Genomic DNA, 27,647 nt, shown 5'->3' with positions numbered 1-27,647 from the left:
AAAAAAAAACATAACAAATTATCTGTCATATTTGTTTATTACACTAATTAAAAACATTTATTACTAGTCTGAAGTTAGTTCAAAGAGCTCTTACAGCTATCAGTGAACACCTTAAAAACCTCAGTTCCAAACACTCAGCATATAATTCATACTAATATCTATCCTCAAATTAGTTAGGATTACAGTAGCTACTCACGCCAACGGCTTCTGTGTGGTATACTTAATGAGGGAAACTGCAAGTCCAGGAGAGGTTTTAATTTCCAAGTGTGGATTAATGCCAAATGGACTCACTGTATGATATATATAGCAAAAAAGAGCTCAACATTAATCACACAATTAAAAATAATTACTTAGAGAATCAAATATATGTACACATTTATAATCATAATCAGCGATTTCTTAAGAAGGAGTTACACCATGTAAACCTTATAGAAAAATTTTATCAGAAACAAGTAAGTGCTAGAAAGTTGTTAACAAAATAAAACCAAGGACTCACTATATCAAATTAACAATATTCCTTGAGTAGATACAGTTATTGGACAGCTCTGCAACATCCATTGATCTTCAAATACCATTCCATAAACAAGACAGACAATCAACCAGATTTGAAAGATGTTATTAGTACATCTAAAACTACCAAAGCAAAAGAACAAGAAAAGGTTAACAGTTGGATTACATACTTAAAATAAACCCCAAGTGTTTAGTATGCAACGTGTTGCGTTTACGTCAAAAGCATTTAAAAAGTAGCTCTACACAAAAATCTTTAACAGGTATAATTTGAATAGTTATCTTGTGAATAAAAAATTATTGTTTATCCAAAATTCAATGCAAGTTATCTCCCTAAAGATTACATTGGCTCAACAATATAAATGTTTATATATTATATCAAGGATGACAGGGCACAGTTATTTGCATATAAAACATAAAAAAGACAGAGGCAACACTGTAGTGAGGCACATGGCTTACAAATTAATTTAAATTTGTAAGAGATAACATATGAAGTTACACCCAATCTGAAAGTTATCACATTTAAGAACAAACATTTTTAAACTATTGAATAATTTTTCTTGATCAATGGTACCTACTGATGAGGTTTATCGTATGAAATATGTATTAGTAATACCTTGTTTTAAAAAGTACGAGTTATGAGTAACCAACGCATTTGTTGTATACCATTGTTTATAAATGGTTAATTGTGTGAACATTGCTTTTACTTAATTAGATTTTAGCTTTGATTGGCTGAGTGTTGAAAAAACTAATGTTACTTGAGGGGAGATAGTAATTATATATTTCTCTGAGGGATTTCAGCTGAACGTTAGGGTAATAATATTTCATGTAATATTAAATATAATCACAATTTTTTTTCATTAGTATAAATAACAAAATAATATAATGTAAATGTAAATCATAAAACCTACTATACGTTTTAACGTCATAAAAAAGTAAACATTCCCGTCCGTAATTAAAAGTATTTAAATGCAAAGATGTGATCCATCCGAAGTCGGTCATGGTTAAACTTTTATAAAAATTGCACAGACACCAAAACAAACAAATAAATAAACTATTTGAAGAAAAAATCAATATTTTTAAAAAGTCCGTTTATCACACAAGAATTATGATGAATGACGCTTGCCTATGTTCCCAAGAGAAGGAAAAAAATGTTTTTTTTTAGGAGTTATGAACTTGATAGGAAGTTGAAGGTTATGCATTATGTATTATTATTTTGAAATGTTTTCTGAAATATAACGTATTGGTGTTTAACTCAACTAATAAGTGCCTTTACGTAGTTTTTATGGCTGTTAATACATGTGAAAAAAATTGTTCTTAGATGTGGTAACAATTATGGGGAAATATATTATTGCCAGAATATATTAATTATGCTGTAAAACAAAACTTTGGGAAAATTGATTATAAGGATTTTAAAAACGGCGAACACAATTGTATCATCACGTAGCTTAACCATGCCCGTAAAATTATCTCAAGAAATATTCTCGTCTATATCACACTAGTTCTTAGCCAAACGCTTCCTTCCCTTTGTAAATTTATCCAAGGAAATTGTAAAAATTTTATTATATCTAAGAATTTATTTTGAGTTTTTGTAACCATATAGGTTTACCTTTCTTAACTCTCTACTCTCCTGATTTAACTGAAGTGCTGTTTGTGTAAGTCGTTTTAATCATAAGCCCGTCAGCAAAACCATCGACTGTCAGGAGACTCCGATAAGGTAATTACAAGCAAAGTTGCTTTCTTTTGAGAAATAAATACATAATAAATTATTTAATATAATTTTGAGAGTTGGAACAATTCATATAATCCAGTAATGTGACTGAATTTATCTCAAGCGTAAATTGCACTTAGCATTAACGATTAGCCTACCTAGCTTGCGAGATATTCTTGGATATTAAAGGCATTACTAACTTAATATAATTTTATAGGGTTTGATAAGTTTTTTTAAAACTTTTCTTTTCCATTGTCATGTGTCTAGCCCGTTATGGACAATAATGTTTTAGGGAGTGTCAGTGTACTCAACTGGTCTTCCTCAAAATACTAAAAAAAATCCTTCCAAAATATGTTCACACAATCAACCCCCCCCCCCCCCCCCCCCCCATTAATACTATTTACAACTTAAAAAAATTATGGTAAAAATAAAGGGGTATAGAAAGTAAAAAAAATCTTCAACGTCCCAGATCACAAGTAATATTTGTGATTCTTACTGCTATATGATTATTGAATACACTGAACCAACTTCGCAATCCAGAGATGCGGTATTAAATCGAATCAATGTCGCTTATAAAGACAATACGCTAGTATCACTAAATAGCATCGTCCACTGGCTCCAGGGAAAAATGGGAACTCTGCTGTATTTTGTTTGTATTATTTGTTTACAAAACTGAGTAAGGAAGTGGATTATAATTATCGTAACGTCAATTCATACTTTTATATGTATATACTAATAGGAATATATTTGTGAAAATTCACATTATCCTTTCCTTCAACATTTTAGTTTTTGATAGGTATCTACGTACTAGAATTAAAAATGCTGCTACTAGATAGACAAAACTGATGGCTGTTTCTGCATCCCTAGTCGATCTAAACATAAACATTAATATAATAAAAAAATCCATTATACCCATACAATTGGACTAGTTAAGAAGCGGGAAAAATTTACAACTTTTTCTCGAGCCACCATTTTATTCCTAAATTTGTTTTAAAATATAGTCCTCCTGATTGCTAACTTACAAATAACCAAGCAAGATTACATATATGTAAACGAGAACAATATAGGTTTTCTGCTTATGTTGAATGAGTGCTATTTACAGCAAATCCTCAGAGATGCCAATGTAAGATGTTACGGGCATATATAAAGAGTAACGCTCCCCGAGATGTCGAGCTACAATAAAGTTACGTTAGCCTATTTCCAAGCGAGTTTAAAAGAGTACACCCTGTTCAATTTCTTGTTCTATTAAAACACCTATTTACTGTGTGACTTTTATCTTTAACATCCTATGAAAAAAAACAATGCAGTTGATACTGATATCCGTTTCTAAGATTCTATAAAGAACAATAAAATGGTATTAACCAATATATTAAAACAATAACGGTATTATTTTAATGTTTTATACGGATAACATTATTAAGATAATGTAACTTGCAAACGCAAAAGTGTAAACAAAGTTAATTTGTATAAGTTTGAGTATGCTGCGCAATATTTAATTGAATCACATCTTTTATCAGTTTCGTTATCTTAATAAAAAATTATTTTTCAGCCTCAAAAATTTTCTACATAAATGTCCATTAAAATTCCCGATTATGAAACAAGTGCTTTAGACATTTACGTTGAAAACTCATCTATGAAGTTGATTTATTCATTATAGTATATATATATATATAAATGTGTTGTGTGTGTGTGTGGTGTGGTGTGTGTGTGTGTGTTGTCGACGTGTTGTATTTATTCTCTTTGCCAAAAAATAAAAATAAAAACCTCCCATAATATTTGGTAAAACTCTTTATGAATTTTTCGTATGATCTTTTAGCGTTACATTCTTACAGATTGTAGCAATAGATATTGTATAAATATATTAAGAAAACTTAAATTAATAAACTAACTAAATACAGTAACAAGAAAAAAAGAACTGAAAAATAGTAGAGTTAATAATCAGTGAAAAAATACCACACACTTTGATGACTTTCATCAGAAATACTAAATGAGTAACTAATACCCATAAAAATTAATAAATAGGCCAAAAGTTCCAATAATATTATTTTTTAAATTTAACGACATGTGCAAAACCTAAAGGACAAATTGAAATTAAAAAATATAAGTTGGATGCAGCAGTTTACCGCTTCCTTCTCATAAATTATAACCTATTTATATTTTTCGTTTGGAATGCAATGAGAAAACACTATGGGAGGGCCTGTGATAATTATAACAGTTTTTCAATTTTGTCCTGATTATGTTTCCCTAGAAATTGTTACAGGCGACCGGGCTTGGTTTATCTCCATAAACAATACATGTAACGGTGACCTGTCATTCCTAGGTTAACGAAGCAGGGTTAGAGGTTTGGCTAAACATATAGCTTATTACAAAAAATTTACTTAATTTTAGCTTGATATATTATATTACTCATTGAATAACAATCAATTGGTTTCCATTTCAATTAATTGAATACGTTTTATTGCCTTATGTTACGGCTAATATTTAGACCAGGGGAAATAACTTATGACGCATTAGTAACCATTAAACGTGGTTTTTGAAAGGGGTTTAAATATTTGATTCCACCCTGATTTTTGTTTTTAAGATTTGGTTTTGGACTAGCCTTAATCTTATGATTTTGACGGTATTCTAAAGATGGACCTAGGTTGTTTTGAAAATATATTCTTTAGGTTTCCGATGATGATATGTAGAGCAAAAAAAGTAGTTTTTTTAAATTATAAGGGTTTATTTTGTATTTATAAGTCTCGGTGTAGAAATTTTGGTAGTAAATATATCGGAGGTTATAAATCTAGAGCAAAAATTACTTTCTGTTGTTAATTTAACTTTTTTTGCCCTATTAATTCAGTTTTTTTATACAAGTGTTGTCCGGGGATTGATTTAAATTTTTGAATGCGTGCTGACCTTTATGATTTGCCAATATAATAGAAGTAAAAATCTAGGGGCTCTGGATAATAAAACAATAAAATATCTTTAGCTCGATATGGCCAAAAGTTTTTGGAATACCTATTTCTTACATATGTAGGATTGGCAACTAGTGTATATGTTTTAAGAATTATTATATATGATTATAATATTTATATATATGATATATCTTGTCTATATTATATAATATATATTTATATATATATAGTAATATATAAGATTGATAAGTATTGACAAGACCATTTTGCCAATATAAATCAATGTAATCACCAGATAATTATAAACAAGTAAGTTTTATAATTATACAATCATTACTTTTGTACTAAAGATGATTGTCATGGACTAATGTCCAGTTGTTCCTATTATTTAAAATATAATATATACATAATATACCTATTCATATTTACCTTATATAAAAAATAGTTTTTACCTGAGTAATAATAGACTGGAACGGAATAAACTATTCACCGCATTACATTTCGCAAAAACATCTTACGTTATGGGGTGCGGGAATATTGTGGCTTATAAACCACAGAAGCACTTCGCAAAGAGTCACTGTATCGCCCTGTGTGAATACTGTAATTATCGGAGTCAATGTCATTAATATTGGGAACGATATGTACTCGATCTCGAGCAGGTGTGTGGAACTAGATTTGCAAACTATTTATATAAATGAAATTGCTTTCATTACCAATTACAGAATATTTTGGGCCGCGAAACCAATTGGCATTAACTCTGCTATTGCTCTATATTACTACCAAGAAGTGTGCCAATCATGTATGAGATAATACTGAGATAATTTAATCCGTCTATCTCCTCAAAATAATCACTGTCCCTAATGGATTTACATATGGGCTTGTTCAAGCAATACTTTCCTGAATATGCAATTGTTATACATGCTCATTTCAGGCCAAGTAGAGTTGTTGCAACATTATTGAGAAAATATTTTTTGTCCTGTTCACAAAAAGAGACACTAAAACACATATGGGTAAAATAATTTGATATAATTGTAGGGACCATAGGGGAGTAAACTTAAATACTTAAATTCGATTCATTCTAGACGGCTGTCAGTTTGATTTTAAAACCCATGGTGAATAATCCGACGTGTGTCTTGAACACCAATTGTTTAGTTTCTTTTAGATTTTCTATGTAAGGCCGCCACGGAATGAGCGTCTCGAAATTTCATCTTCTGTATAAAGAACAATAGCTGAAAGCCGCAAAATATAATGTGAGGTTTCTTATTTATAGTGGAAAACCCATTTTTTAACCACAGTAGGATAGTTATATGATATATACTATTTGTATTATATATGATATGATATATATATTAATCATCATATATTATAATTAATCAGTAGATAGTTTATTTCCTACGTTAACTCTGCTCAGGCATACTCATGTGCCTAATTTCTAAATTATTTGGGATATCGGAAGGTTTTGCAAAAATTAGTTGTTGTTAAATTAGTAAGGAAAAAAGAGATAAAATATAAATAAAGAGATGTAAATCGTCCTTAACTAATTTCATTGAATACATTAAAAAGTTTTACGTAGTTTTATAAACTTATGGTAATAGTTGTACTGTGCCGTGAGTTATGCTAAACACAGGTATACTGATTAAAATTAATAAAAGAACTCTTTGGAGGCAATTGTATAGATAATTTTGTTGTAAACAACCCCAATATAAAATAATGCCAATCCTTCATAAGAAAACTATAATATAATTTAACAAGACAGTAAACTTTAAAGCTGAACTTCGATAGAACTTAGTTTAAAATACATTTTTGAAGTCCTAAAAACTAACATAATAATAATAAAACTCATCCGAATTAATATTAAACAACATTATTAATTACAAGTTTAGAGATACATATTGAGACAATAATAAATATAAAGCGTAATTGATAACCGTTAACAAGTTATTGTAATCTTATCAATAACTACAACTATATAGAAACAATAATTCCTCGTTTTTTATCTCCTTACTACAATTTTAAAGCTTTATAGGAAATCATAATGATACAGGATATTAAAAAAAAACGTAACTTTTTTTGATGATTTGTAATTATTGTAATGTTATATTTTATTTATCTCCAATTAAATATACAATGCCTGATAAAATAGAGGAAAGCGACAAGGGCCATTCTTTAATAAATACATCGTGTCATCATACAGATATTATTTTCCAGATAGGCTTAAATCTACTGTATACGCCGCAAATGTAAGAGGATAAAAAAATTCTAAGAATTATAATAGCCTAATACGAGGGGACTTTTTTAAAGGAAAGATTTTTAACTTCTACCAGTACCTTACAAAATAAAACTACCTTTTTCATGTTGTAAGCAAGTGGCAATTTCTAAAAGGGTTACATCATGAAAGATCTGTTTAATATTTATTGATTTTACTCATGTAGAATTTTAAATATTTAAGGTTTTAAATTATGTGATTACAATATCAAGTTTTTAAATAAGTAGTGGTTGTAAATTTAAGTTTTAAATTAATTATAAACACGGTATGTGTAATATTAATTGCTTTTTAAATCCCATTTTGACTTAATCAATGAAACATTAACGAAATGGGAAAACATAAGACATCAATTTGGAAACATTACGGTTCAAAGGAGTTGCCTCTTATTGGAAATCTTGAGCATCCTCGGTGAAAGAAAAAAAATTTCTTGGTATCCACGTGATTAAAGTTTTATATGAATGGAGGAACAGCTTTTAACATCCTCTTTGTTAGTTGAGCTAGGTATCTGCTGTATTTATTCCAGCGAAAACCGGGTTTAATCGATTAAAATAATATTAATATTGCAGGACCACTTATCGGATGACAATTACACGTTGTTGTTTTATGAAAATATGTTCATTATTACAATACATTGAATTGATTAAAATAATGTGATGTCAACATTGTTTTTTTAACTTTAAAGATTCCAAATCGATGTTTGCTTGACTACCAGTAAAACCTCCAGGTATTCTTGTCCAGTTTACATTTGAATTAATACCATAAATGATAAATGGCATAAGGCCAAAGTTTTTTAATAATAAAAAATGTGAATAAATTTGTTCACCTATCTTACGTATTAGAGTTATTAATGATTTGAATTTGATTATTTATTGAAAAATAACATATAACATAAGAAATCTCTTATGTGGGCTCCTACATTGTATATGCAACAGCAGTATGGGTTTACTTGAAACATGGTTTTTATTTAAAATTGCCTTTAAATTAGAAAACTAGACTCTATTAGAAAAATCTTAAAAATTGGTCATAGTCAATAACCACTCTATAAACTTAATACTTACCCAACATATAGGTTATTGGGGTTTAAAAAATTAACAAAATATATTTAGTACATAATATTGTAAATGTAATTGTATGTCTTATGTCTTGAATTTTTAATGTGTATTCGTAGTTATTTAATTAAAAATTTGATTTATAAAACACTACAAACAAAATAATAATTTTGTAACACACTTATTGGTTTAATTCTGTAAGAATGGTAAACTTATGTTGATATAACATACAAATATAATCCAAATATGGTTGATATTGGAATACAATATTTTCACTACTAAGAGCTATATGTCACTCAGGTATAAACGGGCCTTTTTGAACCCATTAAACCAATAAATAACATTCCCCTTAAATGAAAAAATATTTTAATAAGTGCTATAAAGAATACAACTAAATTTGGTATTGATTAATGTAATTGAAAATAAACTAAACCCCTCTTTAAATTAAACACTTTTTATTTACATTACAGCGTGTTTTCGGTTTTTAAACCTAATCAATTCAGGTGTAACATTAACCTCTAAATAAATAAATAAATAATAAACCAAATCATAGACTATACACATGTTGGACCTTTTAAAAACATGATGTTACAATTTTAAATTGATTTTGTTATAAAGAACGACAAGGCCAGATAGAAGTTTGTACCATTAAGACAATTGTAGCTTACAAGAGAATTAAGAACTAACCCTTTCTGCGAATACACGTGAGTGTCTTGCTTCTATATGTGTATAAAGTAGTCGCATCAATTTGTTTTACCTTGGTGAGTAGTAAAAATGTTATTTACTCGTATGCTTGCTTATTATTTATGTATAAGACGACAAACTGGAATGATAAGTGTAAAACTTAGAAATTTATTGATTACGGCCATGTCCTTTCTAATGTAAAATTATACATACACTCTTATAATGGAGCCAATTTGCCCTATAAGCAATAATGTCAATATTCTGCGTTTAGACTGATAATATCCAAAAAATTATGTAGTAGATTTAATTTCAATACCATTTTTAAACCTTTGTGTAATATTATATTTCTCTTACTACGTTGATCAGGTGAATAATAACATTTTGCATTGCTGTGTTAATAAACCAGTTGTCTGATATATTGTGACACCCACCTATATAGAATTTTTATAGGGTATATTTTTTCCTTTTTTTTTTTTTTTAGACAAACAAATTTTTGAATATACAATTTTATAACTGAAAAAAGAGCCCCACAAATCTATAATCTTTAAGAAAAAGAATTAAATACTTATTTTAAAATGTTGGTTTGTTAACCTCCTTATTTATTTAAAACGAACGAAGATTATTTATTTAAACTTCATACATCGTACATATTAATCCTGAATAATAATTAGTGCCTAACAAGTAGTGTACATGTATGAAAACTTATTTTCGGCGGACGAAATATCGTTAGTATCGGTGAAAAATGTGATGATTTAAGTATTGCGCAAAATATTTTAACATTTTCTAATAATGATCAGTTGTTAAACTCGGCCCCGAACTATACATTCAGGCCTTTTGACAGGGTCATCTGTTTCCATAGGACCATAAGGCTCACTCTGTAACCTCTAACAGAGGTAGTTCCGTTAACATAAATATGTCTTAATTTTTAACACAAAGTGTACGTTTTCTGTTAGTAGAGTGGTGGGGGTACTTAATTATTATATTTTAGGATTTTAATCCAACGGCAGTATACAATTGACTATACCGAAGGAAAAGAGCTCTGGTTAAGAGCGGTTACATAATTATTCCTGACTCCTATAATCAGGAGACCTGAATAACGGTTCAAAACATTTAAAAATTATCTCTTAAAACGATCTGATGTTAATCAATTTTGGTAATAAAGATCCACATCATAATATCTACCTTCATTTTTTCCTGAAATGTTGCAATACTATTGGAAACGACTGGAAATATTTCCCTTGCTCTTATCGGTCACATCTATTAGGAGAAGCATTACAATAATTTATAAACTTTTTCTAAATATATGTTTACTGACATGATAAATTACAAACCGAATTTCAGGGGCTCAAAACATTGTTACTTTGCAAAATTAAATTTTAGATACAATCATGATTATTAGGGAGGTTGTACAAATTTTTCAGAGGATGCTGATCATTTATAGCAAGTGATAAAGATTTGCAGTTTTACCACATTGCATTTAAATTGAAAGATGTTTATCACAATTTCTCTTGATTTGTTTTAAAAAATCAATACTACTCTTTCGGGTCCCAAGGATGGATGTCCCCTTTGGTGCGCTCAAGAGGATTGTTTTCATGCGTTCCATAAAACATTACCATTAGGCTCATTCACATGCGCTCAATGGTCATTCGTTAATTTATTCAAGGATACTCCTTAGGAACAGATATAATCACCACATATAAAATCTCAAAAATGTTTGTATAGCCGAGGCCTTGGAAATGTCATATCAAATTGAAACAGCTTACAAATAACGAATTAATTGTTAATTAGATGCGATAGTATCAATAATTTTTAAACCTCAAGGAGATTATAGACTAAGTGCAGTGGGTAATATCTGAGAGTTATTTGAGAACGAATTAATTTAATTATTTAAATAACTATCTAGGTTCTTATAGACGTTTGGAAAGGTAAAGTCCAACGTGAAGGTACTACTCATGTCCTACAGGTTTAAAAAAGCAACCAAGGCAAAATGCCATAACGGAACTACTAAGTTAATATTTAAAACAACATTTATCCAATTTATTGAAGAGCTTAAAATAATAGACACAAAAACCAGATAATACAATGTATATTACTCCAAACAGGGTTTTTTTAACTCAACCTAATTTAATAAATGCCGATAGGTTTATTTTATTGTGGTTTTGTTGTTGTTTTGTAGGCGTTTAAATCTAGACAAACGGATTGCTAATGACACAATTTTACATACACACACAGTTACGGTTCCGTACAATCAATATAGGCCTATTCTTATTTCGAAAAATTCATCCGGGCTACGGCCACTTGGTCCTTTAAAGGTTGTGAAACATCCCACCTCAGTCTCTAAATTTGGAGTGACATATATTATATTTACCAGAATAAAGATTACAAAAATTTGGAAAGTCATGGCTCACTGAAATTATCTTAGGGCCGAAAGGCAGACGTTTTTTGACAGGAGTATATATTTTCTTAGATCTACAGACCCACTCACTACAGCCATGTATGTATACTTCGTCGGTACCATACGAGGCAAACATCATATATGTTGCTGAAAATCAGCCTTATACCAGATCCGAAGATTACAATAAGCTCAATCAAAGTTGATGTTTTAAGTGGTATTTTTTTGGACGTAAGTTTTATATTTTCTTGTTGAGGGGCAAACGAGGAAAATTTCAGTTTGTCAGTTACCGGGACCATATAATAGTTTGAAACAGAAATGATCCAAAACAACGATAAAACTGGAATTTTTAAAAGAGTAAGTATCCCAAACCTGTGATCTGAAAAGTTAAAATAAAGTGTATCTGATCGTAATGCCTACTTACGTTTAAAATATATTCATAGAGGACCATCATCATCACATCAAAAATGCTTTGGACAAAGTTATCCTTTACGGACCTACGAGTAACAGATAGATATATAAATTAATATGAAAAAGCTCTAAATCCAAGAAGTAAATATCTATTACTGATATTTTAACAAATATCATATGAATAGCGATAAAACCATGGTAGTCGTGCGTATGTATGTCTTGAATAATCTCAATGTTGAGATTGGAAGTATACAATGTAACACTCCTTCTCTTTGATTTATATGAAGTTAATTACTTTAGCCTCCTATGAAACATTATTAGCCTTGTCTTTATATCTTTCTAAACTTAGGGACAGCCTAAGGGCTTTAGCAAGTTAATTTGGGTTCTTGAGAATGTTCAATATAGATCTAAATTTGCAGAAATCCCTAAGCCCATAAACAAATCAATCTTCCAAAGCTCGGTACAATTATTGTAATAACTAAGCAAGTAAGTAGATAAAATTTACTGTCTATATATGTTATATAGAGACCTTTAGTTTGATATGCTATTGTACCTATGATTCCTATTAAAACTTTTCCTACTGTCTCCTTGTTTTTTTATTTCCTTGGTGTCTGTTCCTGGGGTCTGAGTGAATATGTGTTACAATTTAAGTTTTCGTGTGCAGCGACTTAGCAACAATAGTTTTAGCAATCACATATTTAGCCGTCGTTCGGGAATTAATTGATAGCTAGTATAGATAATTTCTAACTTTATATCAAGAAACTGCCATTCAAATTCAATTCGAAAACATCTTTCATTAAAACACTTCTTTGTTCACATTTTATAAAACATTTTTATAAAATTTTCCCTACAACTTCACCATTCTCATAACAACACGATATTTCACAGGAATATTGAAATCAGCATCAATGCAAAATCAGTAATAATCCCTTTCTCATACTTACAAATTCTCTTTATATATCTCCCATCTCATGTGTATAGAAATATCTGTAATGGGGGGTGGGGGGGGGGGGGGGTGGGGGGGGGGGGGGGTGGGGGGGGGGGGGGGTGGGGGGGGGGGGGGGTGGGGGGGGGGGGGGGTGGGGGGGGGGGGAAGATTTGTATAAATGGCAATAACCTAATTTTATTTATCAGTCCATATTGAATCACAACAAAGTACTTGCTTTGTCGGGACTCGAACCAGGATCTCTCACTTGCCGGGGAGTATACTACCACTACACTACAGTCCTTAATCCTTCATTGAATATACATCTGTTTTAATATTTGTTGGCTTTTTAAACACAAAACTTGGAGATTTAGAAAAATAAATGTTTAATTTCTAGATAATTTTTGAAGTAGGTTAAATGCTTTCCACATTATTTAGTTTAATTTTTGAAGGCCAGGATAAAATTTGGTTATGAATTTCGGATCGTTTTGAGGAAATGAATTACTGTTTTTTGTTTGTTGGTTGATTCAAATTGTTCTTGATTATGTCCAGTATTATCAATGATCCAATACTTGCCATGCGAGGGATACTCCAGGAGTTAAACTAGGCAACTTAAAAAAGGATTTTCTTCATTTAGGGGTTTTTATATGGTTAAAATTATGATCATGTGAAATAAGGGTTCCTTAAGCACTTAATATGTTAAGTGTTACAGAAATTGTTAGAACTATTTTTTTGAAATATCATGGAATTTTGTTGGGTGGTTGATTGGTGCTGATAAGAATTGTTTTCATTCTCAAACTCCAGGGTCTCAAAACGTTGCTGTTTAAAGTGAAATTTTACTTATTTCTAAATATAGCAGGTAATTAAAATATCCTTTAGTGGTAATCTATCAATTTCAGGACTATTTTTCTATGCTATTACAGATTATAGACTTACGGGCCGCATCTGCTATTTGATAAGAATCTGGGTGTAAAGCCGAAGGATACCTGATAGTATTATAAGAGGCATACAATTCTAATCTTTAAGGATATGCACGGTTAAGGTCCTTAGAGTAGGAAATTAATGTCTGACAAACCAATAGTTCCAGAATCAATGGAAAATAAGATGTTAGTTTTAAAGAAAATCTTATCTTTGTGTACTGTAAGCATTGGGATAAAAACAGGGTGTGGTTAGGCTGTTTCAAAAATATTACTTGCTGGTAAGTCGTTTAAGTTCATCTTATAAGATAAACCTGAAGTTAAAATTTTGGACAGACTCTGTCCACATGTATGTCCATTGGGTATTATTTTGCCGTGACAATTTAATTTTAACGAATAACGCGTTTGATTTATTTATTTCTGTATTACTATAGCAAAAATAAAATATAACTAGTTTTCAAATCGTTACATTATATGCTATAATTAATTATAATATATATTTATATCAGTAGCTTCAATTTAAAACAGTAGCGGAAAAAGCCTTATAATGGTTTTTATCACATAATTATTATTGATTTTTTGCACGACAAAAATAATTTTTAGAGGAATGAGTACTATGGTTCAATAGCACGTGTAATAGTAAATATTCCATTTCCAAAAATTTATATGGTATGTCTACATTTTTAAGTATAAATTTAAATTTAACATTGCTTAGTACAAATACTCAGGAAAATTTTAAATACTAGACAAAACATGGCAATGTTTTGTATTACTGATTAGATTCTGTTTTCAATTCCCTCCGGAATATCTATCTTGTTGAGAGTATTCTATTCCGTGAGCCTCTCTTAAACTTAAGCTTCTAATATTTTCGAGAACAGTTAGATCTTTTAAATCATCACATTCGAGGAAGCTTTAATGGATCTGCCTCAATAAAGGATTGAGACCTAAAAACAGTGTATATTTTTCTATTTTATTAATCTGGTAACTATAACAAACATCTCCGAACCATAACTTGTTAACAGGGGCTAAATTGTAGAGAGTTCTTATATACGTTTGATCGCACATCTGTAGCATTAATTTGAGTTATTTCCCAGTTCGAAAAAGTTGAGAGCTTTGTATGTGAGATAATACGGTCACAAGAGGCTAATTTTACACATTGCTGTATATACTAGGTTTATCCATGTTACAATCACTGTCCTATCACACCCCAGAACCTAATATCAGAGCTAGAAAATTATCATTACTCAAAACTATTGCATGAACCATTCTATAGGTTTTAGACATCTTTTCTTTTCCCTAATATTTCAACAGCCATTTTAGACATATTCAAAACAAAAAATTTTATAATTAAATATTGGTAATGAGAGTAAATAAATATATTCTAGTTACAAAGTGTTTCATTATGTGATTAGTCGTAATGTTACTAAAGAAAAATGTGTTTTAGGAAATTTTAAAACAATTGTGTGAATTTTAAATTACCTAAAATTTGATTTTAGTCACAGCAGAATGTCCCGAAAATGGTGAAATTTCGGAGAAGTAGCCAAATTTTGAGCGTAAGATTAATTTAATTCCAGAGCCAGAAACTGTAAGATGTTGACAGTGAACGGCTGTGTGTTACGACGATTTTCAGCCATTTCTAAATACCATAACATAATATTAAAGTAACTGTTAAAACTCGAAATATTTAAATTTTGTATATTGCATATATTAACTAAACACATGTTAATTAAAATGAAATTAAAAGTAATATCGTCTGCTTACCTTTCAACTAGCTCTCTGGTGTCCATTTTAACCATACTACATACTAGCTTTTTCTATCACGTTTATTAATGAAAAGTAAATATAAAACAAAAGGCAAACAGGATTTTCTAAAACTACTCTTTTACAGAAGGAATTTATATGGCTGTACTCACATCGGGAATACATACCTTAATAGAAACTCTGTAGAGTTTCAATGTTTTCAGAAAACACAATGTGTTTTCAATGCGTTCCTTACAAGAAAAAACGTCAAATACAGCTTGAACATTATTGTTATCCGAAGGAACGTTATTACTGCCTTTCGTTAATTAATTTAAATTTGTACCTCAGTTTAAATATAATCTTTAAAAACAAGCAAGGATATTTGCCAAAATAAATGTCCTGCTCTGTGTCCTAAAAACGTCATACCAAATTCCATAAAAGGTCCTTAAATTATTTTCTTAATTGAAGTGATAGATTTGTTTTGAAAAGCTTTCCCGTTTCCAGTCAAATGACTTTCAGTATGATACGATATTAAACATGTAGGCCGTATGGTAACATTACTCAAACCCAAATTTGAAATAAGCAACGGAGATAAATAATAACAGTTTCGTCAATGATAAGGTATCCATATTTGATATAATAATCATTATACTGTTTTTATTTTGTAGTGGTTTTGCAATTTTCAGACCTAATACAATAAAATACAAAGAGTCAATCCAACCTTTTTTTATGGGTTCAACAAACTGCATTGAATGAATAAAAAACCATGCAAGCGTCATTAATTAAAACAATAAACAACATGACTGGCAAGCATTACGAAAATTGCTTGCAATCCGTAATTCTCATCACTTCCATAATAGTTCTAATACACTGACGCCTCCTCAGAGTTTCGTCGCAACCCCGCCAGTTTAAGAACCACTGCGTTTGTATATAGTGCGCTCTCTATATTTTTAGATACATAAACAAGCAAAGGTAACTAATCCAACCCCCGTTTAAAAACAATAGAAGGTAAGTAAGGCTCCTCCTCTGTTAGTTTTTTTCTTCAAAACCTTAAGACGTTTCGGTAAGTGACCAGCCAATACACTTTTTAAGAGACTCAATGGAACTCTAATTGCTTTTAGCCCAACAATGGGAAAAAAAGTAATTGTGAACCTGAATAAACTGTGAAGACATCCTAAGCCCTCACCATGGGAAAATCAAAGCAATATATCTGGGTTTTTTGTTTTCTATATGATCCTTTAATTACGAATGAAATGGTATTAAATGCAAATCTCTTGAAATTATTTAATTAAAAAATGGCCAGTATATTCCTGGGACGAATGTTTAACTTACTTTAATACTATATAAATATATCACTGTTCTTCTTTTAATTTTTAGCGTTCTATTTCTAATTCGTTGGTGGCTGTTTTAAGTAGAGCAGAATTACCCTATTGTGTTACATGTCAATTTATTTCGAGATAAAAATAGAGTTTTGTGGTCATCCCTTATTAGTTACTATTAGAATGCAAAGCTAATGTTTCTATTGTATTTCGTAATTCTTTATTAGTTTATTTATGTTATTTTGGTGTAAAATTTATGTATGGTTCGGTTTAGTATCTACAAAAAAAATTAAATTAAAATATAACATGTTAAAATATCAAAAGCGAAATTTTCAACGTCCATACAGTTATTTTCAAAATAAAATCTATATGTTTATTGTTTGATTTAAGAGTATTGTGTCGCGGCGGCCTATGGCCCAATATCTTCTACTACATGACTATATGTGCCTGGTTTAACATACGGTGAGAAAATTCTTTTAGAGGTGATTTACTACCGCCAGCCTACTTTTCAGTTGAAGTTTTTCTGGAAGAAATGTATTAATTGTTTATGTTTAATTAGGTGATTAGGACCTTATCTCTGCAATAAAATTGTTCATATTTTTAAATAGTATGTGTTTTCTGATTTTGTAAACATTTATTAGTTTATTAAAGAGACAATTGGTATGGGGTTTTCGTTCAAGAATATTTCCCTGCCATTACATTTTTTTTATTTTAAAACTTTTATAACATTTTAATTTACATGTATTAATATTCAAAATTTATCTTCTGTAACTAAATAGCATGAGCTATCTAATTTTGACTAACAACTGTTAACATATATTAAGTATACGTGTTTTCTTTGAGGTCTGTGTTAATTATTTTTAAAACTGCTATTAACATTTTTAAGTTTAAAATGTAAAGGTAATAGTGGAAATAATCGCCACTTGTTTTTTATATTTGAATTTGTAATGATCGATACTCCGGTATTCTTCTTCATACATCAAAAGAGACAGCCAAACAATGGGAAGAAGAATTTTTTTTACTTGAAACCTACTCGTATCTCCCTTTAGGGTTTAGCATGTATTTCCGTAATCGTCTGTGGAGAGAAATGAGCGTTTTATAATTCATTAATATGGCGAAAACAGTAAGTATAAGTAAAGATTATTTATATCAATTGTAGCAAATTTGCTAGTTTTTGGTTAGACCTTCTATATAAATTTCCCCCCTATTCCTGAAACTTACATAGCTATACCAAATTGTTACTAAATTACAATTAATGTCTTGAAATTGAAGCTTACTCCTAATAATTCAGCCTATTATAAAGTTAAAGTGGTTGCGAATTAATAATGATAACGAGAAGAGATAAGTAGGTTAACAGTTCCTGTTTGAAGCTACAAGATTATCTAAGTACCTTTCCTGGCATAGCTAAACGGAAAAAATGTAACATATCTATCTGTAAGGTACATCCAGCACGTATTCAAAATAAAAATTACTTATGATGTCCACGTTTAGTTAGTTTAACGTAATTATTTCTTATTTATGCAAACCATGGTATTAAAACTTCAATTTCGAGAACTTATGTTTTCAATAGCTTTCCTTCGAAATAAAATATAAGGCTTCAAGAAAATCTTTTTATAACACTAAATTATTTTTATAAGCCCTCAGAGAAGCCATCCAGTGGACCATCTATTCCCATCCGATAACTTTATTGCATCTTTTCTAGGAAGTACTGATCAAAAGAAAATGCCAGGAGGATTTATTGTACGTTCATTCAGTCAGCATTGCATCAATCGTCACAATCTCTTACTCGAAAATCATTTATTGATTTGCAGAATAACAAAAATTTTCTATCATATCCCTGTTTCACAAAAAATAACATTTATACTTCATTCCTGATGCAGTACAAATGTAACATTTTCATTATAAACACAAATTTACAGCGGTTATTAAAAACACTTTTTTGTCCTATAAAATCTTTTCGTATTTATAAAATTGCTATAAGCACTCAGTTTATTATTTATGTACATTCTAACTAACATTTTAAAGTGACATCGATTTTAATAAATTATAACATGCACTGGAAAAAAAACCGTCATAATGAATACTTCCTGGTGTTTACAAGTCTGAGGTAGACACCCACTCACGTAAGGTAAGAAGAATCCGCTAGTATAAAAATTTGCCCTCTATTCGCTACCCAACCAATTTTCACTTTATATGTTAAACAGAAAAACTAATAGACTAGGAAAGAAATGTAACAGAACGATGAAAATATTTGATTTCAGCACGCCCGTACGCTGGGGGCAACCCTCTCTAGTTCATCGGATTTCTATTAACTGAAAACTGATACTAAACCTAACTTAATGAACAAAAAGTGAATGTGCCAGTGGCAAAATAATTAATCCTATATACCTAACATTCTGCGTTAAAACTCATTTATTCATAGATAGAATAAGTGCCTAGGATGTTCGAACACAAATGTGAGTTTTATTTAAGTATCAATGTTTGCTAGACTAAAACAATTTCGTGTTTGTCTGCTTGAGGTTGTAAAATTTATATTCTGTATAATTGTATGTCCTGTGTTTATCAGTGGGCAAGTCATATCAAGAGTAAATGAGGTATAGATTTTTAAATCTCCGTGAAACCTCGGCAAAGACTGTTACGTGAAACGGTAAGTTATGTACTACTAATTTTTTATAAACAGTGAAAGGTAAAATTATATTTCTTTAATGAACTTCCTCTGTACATAATTACATTGTACATACACCCACGCTGTGTACCTTTGCATTATGTTTAATTATGTATTCGCTTCATGTATTATTACCTCCTTATATCAATTCTATGTGGGTTGTCTTAAGGTAGTACATAGAAAAATATGGAGTTATATTACTTCTTTAAAATCACCTATAATAAAACAATAAAATTATTTTTAATTAATAATATAAGACAAGAATAAATTATCAACAAGTGATAGACTTGAAGTACAAAGAATTTTTACGAACACATTTAATAATAATTATTATTTAAATTATTACAGATAGTAAAATATAAATAAAACTGATTTTAAAAATACATATAGTTTATTTTGTAATAAAGTTGCAAGTTACGCGAAATATGGTCATATTTGTTCCAAATTTACTTGATAAAAACTAATTCTATAGATTTAAGACGAATTAATATAATGTACTTTTTTTAACCCCGTTGACCTTTTAATCTTCATCAATGCAAACAAAACTGACGAAGAAATTGGATTTGCAGATTCTTACTCAAATTATTATGTAAATACATCTTCTATTAGGACACGCAAAGAACTTCATGAATTCCGCCTTAATTTTGTTAAACTTGAAAGATATAAATCGTATACATTATCCCTTTCTTTATACTTTTCAATATTCACGAAAAAAGCAGCTCCAGTCGAGGGATAATGTCTCATTCAATTTCTCACATCGTTTCCAACATTTTGTCAGCCTTTCACTGCGCCCCAACGCTATGCTTTGAAACTATTTGTGAAACTTCCATTACATACAGTTAGATGCCTCGTGCAAGGCAGTAATCGTTAGGTATTTATTTACAGGGCGGGTGCTGGCGGGTCGACTATCTTTTAGTGCAGGAATGTGACATACTATGAGTACTCTCTTACTGATACATGATTTGATGTTAATATAATATCTAATAACAAGAATATTTCCTTCTTTTTATATTTTGTGAAGATTACGAAAAGGCTGAGCTTGTAATTTGATAAAAGACTACTAAAATCGTCTTTTCATTTATTTAGACAGTTGTTCAAAATTCATATATTTGTAGTAAAATTGCCATTCAATAACTAGTCCATGGGTATTACAGATACAAATTTACATTCGGTTTAATGGTTAAAGGAGTTAATTAAAAACACAAATTTACCGTGGTATGCAAGAAGAGATCTGCAATCCCTAGTAATCTTCTAAGCCGTATTGGTGCAATGGAATATTCCCAACATGAAAAGGTGTATTAATTCTCTATTAGAACAATTTAAATTTTGAGTTGTGTGCCTGGTCAAGTAGGATTCGGTGTTTCAATATATTTTAACTTTTTTATCGTGAGAGATTGGACGTCTATGGAAAATTTAATATACTCCTAGCGATCAAAGAAGGGATTTTAAAATACTTACAATATTACTATTTAATCTCTTTGCGTGTCATCGCCCAGCATTGTATGAAACATAAAATACCTTCTTTATCAAGCAATTGATTATTAATTTAGCCATAAGGCCTAGAAGAAACCACATATTTCGGTTTAATGATACTACTATACATGGATAAAAATAAAATAAATAGCCTGGTGTTAACAACATCAAAGTATTATTTATTTACATAACACAGACACAAATTATTTGAAACCTGTGGGTCTGTCCAGCCCACACACGTTAGGGGCTACGTAGAAAATGTGCATAGATATGAATTAAAACGATATAAACAGATTTGTACGTTGATTTTCCCTGTTAGTTGAATTGAAAACATTATTACATATCAAACATTATACACCACGAGTTGTTTATCATTTAAATAAATGCTGTGATCGTGTTAACCCTTGCCAGTTATAGTCAGTTAAAACGTAACAGCCCTACAATAATACTCCCATGTAATATTATTTAAGTATTTAGCTCTCTAACGTATGATTTCCTATCTTGCAATAACTAATTTGTTGTCTGTAACATTTTAGTGCTTGTAATCAAGGAACATAGTTTAAAGTTGATTTTCCATCGTAATTCGTAGAATAAAAAAATCATTATAACTGGTGCATTTAATTACATACTATGTTATAATAAAGAAAATATCCATATTTCACTGTGGATTGTTGTAAAAGAAGACGAAAAAAAACATCATACCTTTCACCATTTTATTAAGGATGGAGAGAATCTGTCACGATCAGGAAGGATGGGAATTCAGGTGAGACAAATTGCACAGTGTCAAAAAGATTACATGGTGATATGTAGAGATCGCTTTCTGATATTGTTTCCCTTGGTAAAATTGTTAAGATGATAAAAAAACAGGTTATTATACAATGGATGTTAGTTTTCCATCTATAATATTTACCGTATTGGTACCAGTTAGATTAGTTTTAATTCGAAACTTCATTTCAAAAACGTTTTTTTCGATATGCATTTAGTCTAAGATACTTTTGTACTAACAGATGGTCGATAATGACCCCGTGGGCTTAAGCAGGGTGTGCACTACAAATACAATTTTTAAAATTCCATTATTTTGTATTTAGCCGTTTCTGTCACATATGTGTTAAAAATAAGCAAACTAACATCACTTTATATTCAATAATATTATCTATTTTATTATTTTGTTATGTTATGTGAGATGAAATTCTTATTTTAGTCTGTGATGAAAATTCCACAAATCTGATATAAAAACCTGAGGTTTATGGGTTTTACGTCTGATAGTAAACTTTGCGATTATCAGAAGTAATTTACTTTGTGTTTAAGGTTTTAAAATAAATCCCAGAGAGAAGTATATAAAAGAAAAATGTTACATTAATTAAGACAGCACCTTAGGAAATTGGATACAAACACATGTTACCTTTGCAAAATGGAAGTTGCAAAGTTAACATGATCCTCGCTCTTATAGAATATTGCCTCAGAAACCAGTCCAGCTATAAGTAGTGATCACATAACTAACAAAGACTTCAAATATAAAGGGTTGCTTTATCATATATGTCTTGTAACATACACATTATCTAATATACATAAATGTTATGGTTAGTTATAAATATAGAAACGTATACCCCAAAAATCTAATAAAATCTAATTCATTTTATTTAAATTATTTTCCAAAAATGTGTTTTAAATGCCATTCCTAATTTCATATTTTCGTACAGTGAATAGTTTGTAATACACCGTCATGTAAGGCAACAATTTTGATTTTCTTAACATATGTTTTAGTATATATTTTCTTTCCAGATTCTAAATAATTAATTCTACACTTTAGTTTCATCATAACAAGGAGCTAATATTCCGGACACTTTTTACTTAGGTAAATTACGTGTTCCAATATTAGTGTTATGTTCAAATGTAATATATATTATTTTATCACTGTTAAAATTTATACATTTTAAACAGACACACACACATACAAAATATGTGTGTGTGTGTGTTTAGGTTTGTGTGTGTGTGTGTGTGTGTGTGTGTGTGTGTGTGTGTGTGTGTGTGTATTTAATTTTCGTTATCTTTCTTAAGGATAAAAAACAAACAATTTAACATTGATTGTTTTGTAAAGTTTCCGTGGAGATTGGGATATCCGAAAAATTAAAATATTATGATGATACTAAGATGATATATTTTGTTATCTCTACATTTGAAACAATTCTAGCTTCTGGAAAAAAAATTTGAATAATACCTTCTAATGACAGTTAAAGTGCCAAATAACGACACACACACACACACACACACACACACACACACACACACACACACACACACACAACACACATAACATATATATATATATATATATATATATATATACTGTCTAAAAATAATCCACTTAATACATCATGTGATATAATTTTCATTTTTCAGTTCCGTGAATCAATGCGAAGTTTTATAAAGTAAGCGCTTGCGGTATTAATACGCCATTTTCAGATTACAGAATCTAACGCGGCTTAACTAGTTTATTTCCCGTGCTCTAAAATTTTATACTAAATACTTCTCGTGCCTTAGTCTACTCAAAATCAGATATCCTTTAAAGTTTTTAAGACCAATCCGTTTTACTAGTTGGATATTATTTCTCGCTCATGTTTAAATGTTCTACTTTTAAAGGGCTCTCTTTACTTTTTTTTAGACTGATCTCCTTTTATAAATTAATCAGAGTCTGCAAAATATTATTATACATCTGGTATAGTTTACAAGTCATTTGTTAATGTAATTACAAAAAATCAGACATGCTTTATTATAAATTAACTAATTGCTTCTACCCCGAAAATGTTGTGCCCGACCTAAGCTCTCTCGAGTCTAAAAGGCTAGCTAAATATAATTAATTTTGCTATGGTAGAAGACGTTAATCAAATTCAAACTGTTATTTTTCTGAAATAATGTAAATAGTAAAGTTACTTTTAATTCACCAGGAAGATTTCTCACAGTTAAATACTTTAGAACTGAGACTTTAGTTGTGAATTTCGTTGTGTATTACAAAGCTCTGTCATGAAGCAGTATCGCGAAGCTCTCTCACGAACCAGGGTCACGAAGCAGTCTCACGAAGCTGTTACATGTAGCAGTCTTACCATGATCTCTGAGGAACCAAGCTCACGAAGCTCTCTCAAAGCTAGCTCATGAAGCTTTTTAACGAATCAGTCTCTCGAAGCAGATTTGACTAAATTTTTAATAAATTGACTACATTTGTAATAGATTTGGCTAAATCTGTAAAATTTTCGACTACATTAGTAATAGATTTGGCAAATTTTTTATTAGACTTTACATTGATTCGAAGCAGTTAGATTAAATAGTTCTTTGATTTGACAATAGTTTGTAATATATTTTACATTGATTCGAAGCAGATTTGACATTTTTAATAGATTTTACTACTTTGGTAATAAATTGGACTACTTTTGTAACATATTTTCCATTGATTCAAAGTATATCTTTCATGGATTTTTCTAGGATTTTCAAGAAAACCACAGTTTTGGACAAGAGATTTTCTATTTTATTATATATGGTGCAATGGACTGCATTATACATTCATTTACTAGTGTCTCCATAAGTGGGCTAAACCGCAAATTTATCTCTCCTTACAGCAGTGTACTCGTTTAGTACCATAGTATTTCCAATAGTTAAACTACACTGACAAGTACCAAAAGTATAGAAACCAATGATTGGTTGGTATACAAAACTATTGAATTTACAGTTTGCTTGTGTTCAAACATAATCTTTAACCCTTTTCTATAAAGTTTCAAAATGTAGTCAGAAAAGTCAAAAGTGATTTCAGAATAACAGTGAACTTAACAGGTAGGTATTTGTTGTATACACATTTCCCATCGAACTCGTATATATTATATATATGACCTGATTAGAAAAACTTAAAAAAAAAATACGAAAACTATATTAGGTTTTACAAATGAAGTATTTATATCTTTTGTACCTTAAATAACTAGGCACATATTTGCTAAGAAAATATAAAATGTTTTTGAATACATTTATTTGAAAATTTTCATACCACATTTATTTAACTTAACAAAATAATAAAGAAATAATGGTGTTACTGATTGACTTCCATAACAAAAAACATTATAGAGTTATTATTGTTGTTATTCTGCTGACATAAAAATCTGATGTTGTATAAAATTTATCAAACTATTATATATATATATATAATATATATATTATATATATATATATATATATATATATATAATATATATATATATTATAAAATTTAAATAAACATTGAATCGCAAAATGTACTTACTCCGCCGGGTCTCGAACCCGGATCTCTCACTTGCGGGGGGAATGTGCTACCATTACACCACAGAGCCCTCACTTTTTACGATTCAATTATATGTAGCTGTTTCTTTCACATATGTGTTTTAAATAACCAAACTAACATATGATCGGAAGAACCAAAGACCTGTTAAATGACTTCTATTTACATTTATTAAATTTGCATATATATATATATATGCACACACTAATTCACAATTTTGAACTTGTTATCTTAATTCATTTTATAAACACAATTTACTTTCTAAAACACGAGAATACAAACAGTCAATTACTCAAGACATCGTATGACATTTCGTATCCATTTTATCCTGATCAATCTAATGGTGACATTTTCTGGAATAAAAGTATAGCCGAGCTGTATTTCATTAGTTAAAAATACTGGATAACAAAAAAAACTGGTTTATGTATTATATTTAGTTATAAATTTTAATCACTAACTATATGTGAGCTTAATTAATAGATTTTCCCAGCTGTTGTTATTTATTTTACTAGCATACAGGGATTTAAAACTCAATACATGGTATAAACTCAAGAAACCCTTATGCCACAGAGTCTATAAATTTTAAAATACAGTTCAAAAATTCCATTCAAAATAAAACTTACACCCACCAGACGTTTTTCTGCAATCAGTGTTTAAATACTGTTCAGGTGCATATGCCTTCATTAACTACAAGTTAGTAAAAAATAAATAGTATAATTTTTTATAAAAATACCTTGGTTTTAATAAATGATAAAAGCCAAATAGTAAAACATTTCAAATGTTCATCTTGTATTTTTTAGATTTTGTATGTATATTGTAATAAGACTTCTAACTTATTAAAGTAGATTCCAGTCAATAGTAGAAATAATTTATGAATATCATTTACACCACCTAATAGACAATAAAGAACCCAGAATGAACAATTTTACTGAGCAATGTTCCGTAGCTAACGGTCTAAATGTAGCGTGTTACAACCATGTAGCAATTTAGAATAGACTGTTTCCATATAATATAAAGGAGCTAATGAATTAGTATATGTTCACTTATTAAATAGTTTTTTTATTATCAGTAAGCACAAGCACGCGCAAAATATGATTTATGAAATATTCAAAATAACAAGAAATCCTAAGATTGAATTAAACTGCAACTGCTACGATAAATTGATCATTAAACTGGCACTGTTTTCACTACAATGTTATGTTCCGACCAGATATAACATTTTGTTTACTAAAAATCCCTTTGATCTTCTCTCTTTTAGGTTAAAAAAAATAGGTAGCCTTTACTAGATAGTTACAATTTGAAACTTGTATATTGTGGTAGCTTTTATTATTGTGCAAGTGACTATTTTATATTGATATTATGTATTTTAAATTTATCTCAAATATTTTATCATTACCTTTATACAGGTGAGTCAGAAATATGGTAAAATATTTTAAGACGTGATTTTAGAGCTAACAATAAGAAAAATATGTTATATAAAGGTAGGTCCGGAAACGCTTCATTACTGAGTAATGGCTGGCGAAAGATTTTGCTTTGTTTTCAGTTGTTAACTGGTTAAAATACTTAACACAAGCACATAGTATCTTTACAGTTTGTTGTTTTGTTCAATAATGAGGTGACATATGTCATCTAATAATAAATACCCAGCAGATTAATTATTATTTAAAAATGTTTAAGGAGTTGTTGTTAATGATTATAACCAGCTGTTACCAATCAGATACTCATTCCTTATTATAGTAAAAGAGCGTATGTGTAGTGTAATACGTGAGGAATTAATTTCATAACTTTTTTACACATTTAGTTAACTTTGTTTATTATGGTTTGTTTTGAGAATTAAATTCTCTACAATGTGTATTAGGAAACACAATTTGTTTATTGGTCATTTAACAATGTTATTCGACATGAAACATTTAAGACGGTATTTTGTTATTAGATTTTTGGCAAATTTCATACTTTTTCTCAAAAACTGTTCACAACTACAACCTCTAGAGTGGTTTTTATTTGATTTTCCAGGTGATTTTCCTTATATATCCATCTTATTCAGTTAAAAAGTAAGAACAAAACCTTTCAGAATTACTTATTTTCACCAGGTGAACTGAAAACAAAGCAAAATCTTTCGCCAGCCATTACTCAGTAATGAAGTGTTTTCCGGACCTACCTTTATATAAACATTTTTTCTTATTTTTAGCTCTAAAATCACGCCTTAAAATATTTTACCATATTTCTGACTCACCCTGTATATCAGCACAAAAGTCGCCTAAGCCGCTCTAAAATGGCCAGTAGCTTGTGGAAAAGTATTTGTCTCCGATTAGTAACCTCTATTTTTTTAAAGATTATGTTGTTTTACAAAAAATATTGTTGCTAAAACATATAATTACGCAAATTAAAATTATT

This window comes from Homalodisca vitripennis, chromosome 8, assembly GCF_021130785.1.
Source record: "Homalodisca vitripennis isolate AUS2020 chromosome 8, UT_GWSS_2.1, whole genome shotgun sequence".
In the NCBI taxonomy this organism is placed as follows: domain Eukaryota; kingdom Metazoa; phylum Arthropoda; class Insecta; order Hemiptera; family Cicadellidae; genus Homalodisca; species Homalodisca vitripennis.
This window is presented reverse-complemented; position numbering follows the sequence as displayed.